Source organism: Halyomorpha halys, unplaced genomic scaffold (assembly GCF_000696795.3).
Source record: "Halyomorpha halys isolate HHAL.00 unplaced genomic scaffold, Hhal_1.1 Scaffold548.1, whole genome shotgun sequence".
NCBI lineage: Eukaryota > Metazoa > Arthropoda > Insecta > Hemiptera > Pentatomidae > Halyomorpha > Halyomorpha halys.
The window spans coordinates 304,890-315,460 of record NW_027105247.1 but is presented as its reverse complement, the minus strand read 5'-3'; the positions used below and the strand labels follow the sequence as shown (position 1 = coordinate 315,460).

Below are 10,571 nucleotides of genomic sequence, written 5' to 3'. Positions count from 1 at the left end.
CAGGTTCTCTTGCTTGATACGAAAACTTGCAAGATCCAACAGGATATTGACGAAGAGAATTTCCCTATTCACGGCAAATCTATCCAGGAAGGTCACAAGAGCTGCAGCAACCAAATACAGTTAGCTAATAAATTAAATAGGCCCGGACCGGTTTGGCAGCGACCCGTTTCGGGACTGACAGTTCCCGGCTGTCGCAAATTCCTAGGAGATAGCTGGAATAGGTGAAGATGTATGATAATTTTGGAGTAATATCGCCCACGGGATGACACTCCAAAATTATTCACAGTAAGATTTTCCATGAATTTTCTCAGTCATTCTCCCATTGGAGATAAGAATGCAATTCAGAAGCGTTGCTAAAACAATTTGTTGGAGGAGGACAAACTTTTAAATATTTCAACAACATTTACAGTATTATACTTAAATATTTTAATTTTCCAACTCTTTGGAATTCGAACTTTTCGCTTACCTATTGTAAATCTTGACCTTTATAATATTTTTTATATAATATAGTAAATATTTTTTCCCATTCATACAAGCTATTGTATCAATAAAATTCCACTTTTTAACTTCATAGATACTGGTATTGGTTTTAAAGTTTTGTAACTTATTCAGAAAGAAGTTTTACCGAAATATATACACTTTGAGTTATATTCTCAAATCTCAGCGAACTTTTTAGATTTCCAAACATTCGTCGTGAGCACGATTATATATTCTTACAAACATCTGAGGAATGCATATATGATTATATGCCTCAATACATACAATTATACACGATGACTATTATTATTTTTTTGTTGACACGTTACATCATGAGACATACTAATTAATCAAAACAATAACTTACTCTTTTCCGCCTTATATAAGGAGGTAGAATAAACTTAGTTTAGTATGTTGATATATTTTTTTTTATTATATAAATTATTACTGCCTAATAATAAATTATTTAGGGAGGCGATTGAGAACGGAAGAGGAACAAGGAGGGAATGAGAGTGGCAATAAGTTTCAATGCCCCGGTCCGGGATTCCATCCTGACCCAACCAGTTGCAGTTCCTTCTACCGATGCGTTGACTTTGGATCTTTGACTCCTTTCCAGTTCCAATGTGGTCCAGGAACAGTTTACGATTCTGCGGCAACAACGTGTGTTCATCCTTCAGCATCTACAAGAGCCGAATGTCGGCAAGGTAAATATAGAGATATGTTTCTTATACTTGTAATATGTGATTTTTTTTTTATGACAAAGATTAGAAATTTGGAGAAAAAAAAAAAAAAAGTTCAGCGCCATATTAAATAAATAAACGTTTATAATGAGGTGTTTATTGTTGACAGGCAATTCAATATGAGGAAAAAATAGTACAAGAGCCCAAAAATCGAATTCACCCCAATTTTTGCTTACTTTAATGAAAACCATGTATAGTTATAATCAAAATTGATGAGTCTCCTAAGTATTGTTAGGGGGAATAAAAAATGGCAGCTCTTGCAAAAGGAAGAAAAAAAATTCATTGTAGGGCTTATCTTTAAAACTATCTACAATACAAAAACCTAATGAAAAATCATCGAAAGAGGAGTAAATTTGCTGAAATGCGAGCCCTAAAAGAGCTATTTACGTTCGATATATCCCGATATATACTTTTTTAAAAAGCAACATTACATAAAAAATATAATGAAAAATCAGTATTTAGTGAATTTATTTTGGAAAATCTATATCTCAGGAACCATTAGATTCACAGATGTCTATTAGCACTTAAATCAATTTAATGTGCTTTAAAATAATTTATTATTTTAAGTTTAGTATTTACGAAATATTTTCGTTGTAGTAGTTTTAATATTCACTAAAATAAATTCACAAAATTTTGATTCATATGCATATATATTATTTTTTGGGGGGCATGAAAAATTATATTTCGGGAATCATTAGACGTACGGATATCTGTTAGTGCGTGTATTAAATCTAGCTTAATGCAATATAAAATAGTTTATTACGTTTATATTTTTAGTGTTAGTAGTTTATGATATTTGCCAAAATAAATCCACAAAATATTGATTTCTATTTGTTCGGAAAAATTTTTTTCTTTATCAGAAACTTTTAGACAACAGATATCTGTTAGCACTCAAATTAAAGCTAGTTGTTGGCTGGGGCTTTAGGGCGTAAAACCCTGAGGTCATTGACGTTGATCCATGTTTCGCACTTTATAATTCTTATTTTAAATTAAAGTTAGTTTAATGTAGTATAAAGTAGTTTATAGCGTTTATCTTCATATAATTAGTATCTTTCATGATATGTGCATATGAAATTTTGTAAAGCAAAACAACTATAAATCAATATATTTTAGCAAAAACCATGAAAACTACTACTCCCGCGAAGATAAATTACTTTATAGTACAATAAAATAACTTTAATTTGAGTGCTGGCAGGAATCTGTAGACCTAATGTTTCTTTGTTAAGTAAGTTTTCCGTACAACTTGAAATCAAGAAATTCACTAACTACTGATTTTTCTTCATTTTATTATGATATGTTGATTTAAAAAAACAAAACTGTATTTTGGGAATTATTGAAGGTAAATGGCTCTATTAGAGCTCTTATTTTATCAAATTTACTCTCTTTTGTTGTTCTATGAGGGTTTTTTAGTGTTGTTGGTATATATATATAAGATATGGAGCTCCGAATGAAAAATTAAATATTATTCAAACAAATATTACATTTTAAAACGTTAAAAAATATTTAACGTTTGGAAATATTAAATTCATTTTTATTCACCCTAACTATACTTGGTGGACTCATTAATTTTGATTAGTAATTATGAATATTTTTCATTAAAGTAATGGAATATTTGTGTGAAATAACAGGCTTTTTTCCCATTTGGCTCTTGTACTAAGATGGTCAGACGTACGGTCGGTAATGATACCCAAATAAGTAAAAAATATTTATTTGTGCTGACATTTTGGCCAGAATTTCAGATCTTCATCAGGTCGAGCCGTGAATGACTCTCGGCGGAAGATTATTTTTTTTATTTTTCCAATCCCTCTAAAACCGAAATAAAAAAGTGAATTAATAAGTCCATTACTGTGAAAAATAAAAAGTAATTCGTGTTGGATCTTACCTTTTGCTACCTTTGGTATTTTAAGGTTACCTGTTATGTTTAATGTTATATATGAGCTATCCATTCTAAAAAGGAGCTATTTTAAGTCCGGAGGTGAGGGGCCTCCTCGTGTTGTATCGCATATAAGATAAAAATAAAAACATTAATTAATAAAGATAAAGGTGAAATAATAAGAAAAACAGTCAGAAGTCGAAAAGAAGAGTGAGGGAGGGGGTGGGGTGCATTAGAAGATGGAGTTATGAGGTGATGTTGATAGGGTTTTTGGAACCTTTCCTGCCCTGCCACCTCGCAGGAAAGGGGGATGGAGGCGGAACCTCCTTACGGGTCGCACTGATGAAGATCTGAATTCAGGCCGAAACGTCGGCACAAATAAATAAGTTTTATTTATTTGTGCAAGACTACTAACTATACTAACCTCACCCCGAACTATTTCTCTTCATAAATGTTTATATTTATCAAAAAAGAAAAATATATATTTAAGAAGTCATGCCGTGCTATGAAAGTGAAGGAAATTCTTCAATTTCCCCCCAAAATATTATCCTAAAGTCTATCAATCGGAATCCCAGTAATGCCCAAGATAGTCGTTCATATTGTAAGGCAAAGACAGATGGATAACGGAGAAAATTCAGAAATCCGACCTAACAAAAATCGAAGTGGATCATTATAATTACTAATAATTATAAAGATTTAACTTTTAATAGCTATATAATAAGAACCTCTGTTTGTATCATCATAATTGAAGACTAGATTGCAAGTGCGTACTTAGTATCAAAACTACGGGAGAGCAAACCGAGTTCGTTCAGGTTGTGACATTTCAACACAGAAAAGCGAATGAAACCAAAATTTTAAGAAAATTATACATTATTATAGCAGTGCTTTATTAATTACAAACATTTTTGTTTACTTCCAGTGGGGACAGCTACAGCTCGTCCATGCTAGAGTGATAGATGTGGGTAAATTCTTCGAAGAGTTTGCTTATTTCGTAATCAAACAAAAAGCCATGATTAAATTACATTATTAATAATGTATTTCCGTATTTTCCTCGAAAATAATAGATTTTCTGGACCCAATAGACAACATATTCTTTAACTATGATCAGTACACTAATCTATAAATTAAGTTACATTGTCAGAGTATGTTAAAAGTACGAGATATAATTCATTATAGCTTAAATGAGTTTTTATTTGTTTAATAAACTTCTTGACTGCTTAATTTTTACTTTCACCTTTTTCTGCTTTTTGAGCAACACGGGTTTGCAGCAGCAATTTGATACTACACTTTTATCCATAGCATCAAACTACTGCTAATAAATTAATTTACAATTTTTACAACAGAATTTTTAATTTTCGAAGGTTCAGTCGTCTGCGCCTCTTCTGTCCGCTTCCAGGGGCTGGTCTTCTTCTTTGACGAAGTTTTATTCGGTTACTAGCTGGGGGAAATAGTCCTCTGTGAAGGCGTAGAGTCCTGCTTTCCTCACTAATCCGTGGTCCGTAGTCCATCAACGACGGTGCATTATATAATTTTGTGCTGAGCAGTCTCTGTAACACCTGAACTAGGGCATAGGGAGTCGATATCCGTCCCGTGGCCATGAAGCTTGGCTCGAAATTTCCCATGCTCAGTTAGCAATTGATAGATCCAGAAGTCTGGGAGGACCCGCTTTACTCCGATGCGTGACCGAACGGTGGGGAAACATTTCCTTAAGGTAGCGCCTTAGATGATATTTTGGGCTTGTTACCCAACGCTGATTCCACTCTTCTGTGGTGTTCTCCCGGAGAATGGTTTTGCATTTGCTTGGGTTCTCGTCAATTCTCACCTGAAGATTTGCCGCCAGACCTACCTGCTGACCCCTCTCTTGAATTGAAACTTTATCATTTCTTCATGCAGGGGGAGGTCAAGAGGTATCCCTCACGCTAAGACTTGCACAGCCTTATGGACTCTAAGGAATGCCTTCCTTACCGTACTTACTTATCACTGAAGTCAATTGTACCTGGAAGTACTGCGAGAAAAAAATCGAATACGGAAATACACATTTTGAGGCTTCATCTGGACAACAAACAACTTACTTATCACTGAAGTCAATTGTACCTGGAAGTACTGCGAGAAAAAAATCGAATACGGAAATACACATTTTGAGGTCCTCTGAGTCCTGACAAACAGTTTCTGCTGATTTGTTTAAACCCTAAGAATCGATGTGCGCACACAGGTATAGACATAATCACCAATCGGATATATTGACATACAAATCGAAAATACAGATATAAAAATCGAATCTACAGACACAGATACATGTAACAAATCAAAATTAAATATCAGACGTAGTTGAGCTTTGGGGCTCCACTAAACCTTCGAATTCCTCTCGTATCCAATCTTTACAATCCAAAATCCTTCGTAAAATCCTCAATGCTCCTTATTTTTTTACTAATAAAACCATCCATAAAGACCTAAATGTTCCTTATGTAACCGATCTAGCCCGAACCCGATATAATTCCTTCCATAATAAACTCGCTAACCACCCAAACCCACTAGTTTCTAACCTTGCTTCCTCTTCCATTCCTGGCAATTCTCCGAGGCACCTGAAAAGAAGATGGCCTCGTGACCTGATATTGTAAACTGTTTTTAGAGTTCTACTACTGGGTAGTTTCTCTACATCCTGTATCATATCATTATGTCATTATGATCAAATTTACTTGTTGTATTTTTTATACAGTTGTAAATATCAATAAATAAATAAAAAAAAAAAAATCGGAATGTAATGAGGTATGGCTATTCTGATAGAGGTCGAAACCTTTATCATACCCTTATTCGTTTTTTCATCTTATTTTATTTTTATTTATTTATGTTTCAGGTGTAGAGGATGAACAAGTATATCCAGCCCCTGATGGTCCTCCAGGAATTCAACAATCCCAGAATCACGAGTTTCCTTCAAACACTCAGTTTCAAGAACAGCCCCAGCCACCACAAAGGCCACAATATCCACCAGTAGATCAAAATCCTGAAGGCATTCAATATCCCCAATATCCAGAAAGTCCAGAATATCCTGAAGGTTCTCAATACCCCCAGCCTCCACCACAATATCCTCCCATACCTGAATCTTCTCCTGAAATTCCGGGACAAGCCCAGACTCCAGTAGAACCCCAGATTCCTGGAAACCCGAACTATCCTGAACAGTCATTACCTACTCAAAAACCAGCACCTCAAGAACCTGAGCTGCAAAACCCTCAAGATTCCTTAACCAGTCCAGATTCGTCTCAACAAAATCAGGACAGGTTAAAATCAGGTGAATGTAGCAGTGATGGATTTTTCGGCATAAAGGGGAACTGTAGAGCATTTTACAGATGTGTAAACAATGGTCGAGGAAGTTTTACTAAGTACGATTTTCAGTGTGCATCGGGAACAGTATGGGACGATGTAAACGAAGCCTGTAATCATGCCTGGGCTGTTTCCAGGAATGATTGTAGTGATCTTAAACCTGAAGAACAAACACCACAAGAAGAATTCCAGCAACCCCCAGAAACAAATTATCCTCAACAACCTTTTTCACCGCCACAACCTCAAAATACCGAAGCAACACCTCCTAATTCACAGCCTGGCTCACCTCCTGTATACCCTGAGCCCCAACAACCTCCACAATACCCTCAAGAACCTATATTACCACCGCAACCTTCACAACCTGAATCACCTCCTATATACCCTGAGCCTCAACAACCTCCACAAACACAATACCCTCAATCTACATCATCACAACAGCCTGAAACTACCGAAGCAACGCCACCTCATTCACAACCTAGTTCCTCAACTGAACAACCACAGCAGGGACAGTCTGGATATCAACCTCAAGGACCGCCAGGAATTCCTCCTAATCCGCCTGAAGAAACTCAACAATCCACTCCCCAGACACCTGAGGGATCCCCAATTTCCCAACCAACAACAGAACCACCGAATCCTTTTCAACCTCAACAAAATTCTTCTTCTGAAAATAAAGTACTTTCTGGCGAGTGTCCAAATGATGGGTTTTATGGTGTGAAAGGAGATTGCAGAGCTTTCTATAGATGTGTGAATAATGGTTTAGGAGGATATACCAAATATGATTTTCAATGCGCATCAGGTACTGTATGGGATGAAATAAATGAGGCCTGTAATCACCCTTGGGCAGTAACTAGAAGTGAATGTAGAAGCAGTGAACAGGCATCGTCATCAACAGAACGAAACGAGGCAGAGTATCCACAAACGACTCAGGCAACTAGCACCATTCCCCAGCAACCACTAACTCCAGAGACAAATTATCCCCAATCGCCCCCTCCGCAATATCCTCAAGGTTCTGAAACCCAAGAGGCTCAACCAGGATATCCACAATCACCACAAAACCAAAATCCTCTACAGTCAACGGTGACTCCTGTGGCTTATCCGCCTACAGAAAGCACTCCACAACATCAAACAACAGAGGCGCAACCTAATGAAAATGAAATCGGTGATCGTGTAGAAAATGAACTTCCTAACTCTGAAAATGGACTTGAAAGTAATACAGATTGTAAATCAGAAGGATTCCACCCAGTACCTGGAAATTGTAAGAAATTTTTGAGATGCGTAAGCAAAGGCGATGGAACATTCACTAAGTTTGAATTCAAGTGTGGTGAAGGTACATCATGGGATTCAGAACTTGAAACTTGTAATCACGATTATTTAGTTCACCGAGAAGATTGTGGAATGACTACAACCCCGTCAAGCATTATACAATCTGATTCTACAATACCATCGGGAGGCAGTACTGTAACGACTAGCTGGTCAAATAGTACTAGCAGTTCAACTAGCCAAAGCTCTAATTCATCATCTTCTTGGATGAACTCAACAACACAGGGTCAAACAACAACTACTGCAGGTGGAGGACAACAAAGTAGCTCGGGTTCTAGTCAGGAACAATCATCTTCCGCAGGAGGTACTCAAACAACTTCTTCAGGTCAACAAAGTACAACTTCTGGGCAGCAAACTACATCGTCCGGCCAACAAACCAGTTCATCTGGACAGCAAACAACATCTTCTGGCCAACAAACCACTTCATAACAAACAACTTCATCTGGACAACAAACTACTTCATCTGGACAACAAACAACTTCATCTGGACAACAAACTACTTCGTCTGGGCAGCAAACGACCACTTCTGGGCAGCAAACTACAACGTCCGGCCAAGAAACCACTTCATCTGGACAGCAAACAACTTCATCTGGACAACAAACAACTTCATCTGGGCAACAAACAACTGGTTCTGGTCAACAAACCACTTCATCTGGACAGCAAACTACTTCTTCTGGACAACAAACAACATCTGGTCAGCAAACAACAGGTTCTGGTCAACAAACCACTTCATCTGGACAACAGACATCTTCGACTGGGCAACAAACAACTTCTTCTGGTCAACAAACTACTACTTCTGGGCAGCAGACTACCACTTCTGGTCAACAGACTACAACCTCCGGACAGCAAACAACATCATCTGGAGAACAAAGTACGCAACCAATGCAACCAACTACGCCTCCGAGTGTCCAAACAACTACTCCTGGCCAGCAATCTACATCATCTGGACTGCAAACTACAACTTCTGGGCAGCAAAGTACGCAACCAATGCAACCAACTACCCCTCCGACTGTCCAAACAACTACTTCTGGCCAACAAACTACCACTTCTGGACAACAAACTACATCGTCCGGCCAACAAACCACTTCATCTGGACAACAAACAACTTCTTCTGGACAGCAAACAACTTCTTCTGGGCAACAAACTACAGGTTCTGGTCAACAAACCACTTCATCTGGACAACAAACCACTTCATCTGGACAACAAACAACTTCATCTGGACAACAAACAACTTCATCTGGACAACAAACAACTTCATCTGGACAACAAACTACATCGTCTGGCCAACAAACCACTTCATCTGGGCAGCAAACAACTTCTTCTGGGCAACAAACAACTGGTTCTGGTCAACAAACCACTTCATCTGAACAACAAACAACTTCTTCTGGACAACAAACAACAGGTTCTGGTCAACAAACCACTTCATCAGGACAACAGACAACTTCATCTGGCCAGCAAACCACTCAGCCAATGCAATCTACAACACCATCCTCTATGCAAACTTCTCCTATCCAACAGACCACTCCCTCACCGACTACCCCGACTCAAGAAAATGCAGGTTTAGCTCCAGGAGATCAGTGTAAAAGTGAAGGTTTTTTCCCAGTAAAAGGTGATTGTACTAAATTTATAAGGTGTGTTCAGAGCGGTTCCGGTTTTACGAAGTATGAATTTGATTGTGGACCTGGAACAGTATGGGACCCAGTTAACAATGTTTGCAACCATCCTTGGGCTGTTCCTGGATGTGGAGGCCAATCCCAGCCAGCTCAACCACAGCAGCCCGCACAGACACCCGCTCCTTCACAGCCACACCAGCCCAGTCAGCCAGCACAAACTCAGGAACCCACACAGCCTCAGCAACCCACTCAGCCTCAGCAACCAGCACAGCCTTCCCAACCTACTCAGCCACAGCAACCTGCTCACCCTCAGCAACCCACACAACCTCAGCAAACTACCCAACCAGCACAGACTACAGCTCCTTCACAATCTCAGCAGCCATCCCAACCACAGCAATCTACTCAATCAGGGCAAACACCAACGCCATCACAACCTCAGCAGCCAGCACAGACAACACAAAAACCGGCACCAGCCCAACCATCTGAGCCTTCACAGACTCCACCACCATGTGCTTCAAATCCTCCTAACCAAAGTGGGAAATGTGATCAAGCACAACAACCAATAGTGTGCACCCAAGCTGGTTTCTTTCCTTATCCAGGAAACTGCAAAAAATTTTATCGATGTGTAGATTGGGATGGATCTAATGGCCAAAGATTTTCATTGTATACGTTTGAATGTGGTGAAGGTACTATCTGGGATCCGGCATTAAATACCTGTAATTATCCAGACAGTGTTCAACCCCCAAGAGATTGTAGCTGTGATTCTTCTCAAGGCAGTTCAACTACTGGTGGTGAATCTGGTTCAAGTACACAACCTATGCAACCATCAACAACACCATATCCTCAAACAACTCAACCAGGGTCTTCTTCCCCTGGATCGACTGAGCAAGGTACTACAGCACCTGGGTCTACACAGCCCGGAACAACTCAGCCGGGCACTACACCTGGCTCCTCTCAAACTGAAACAATGCAGACTGGAACTACACCTTCAGGAACAACACAACCTGCCTCTACGCCTCCAGGTACTACACAACCTGATACAACATCACCTGGTACTACAGAACTTGGATCAACACAGCCAGGCACAACTCAACCAGGATCTTCACAGCCGGACACTACTCAACCAGGAACTACGCAAACAGGAACCACACCTCCTGGAACCACTCAGCCAGGAACAACACAACCTGGATCTACACAGCCAGACACTACTCAACCAGGAACTACACAAAC

General features: G+C 38.9%; 1 pseudogene; it reads left to right on the top strand.

Moving 5' to 3' along the window:
- The window catches only part of LOC106684151 (uncharacterized), a 109,870-nt pseudogene that overhangs the window by 95,080 nt on the left and 4,219 nt on the right, over positions 1-10,571 (top strand).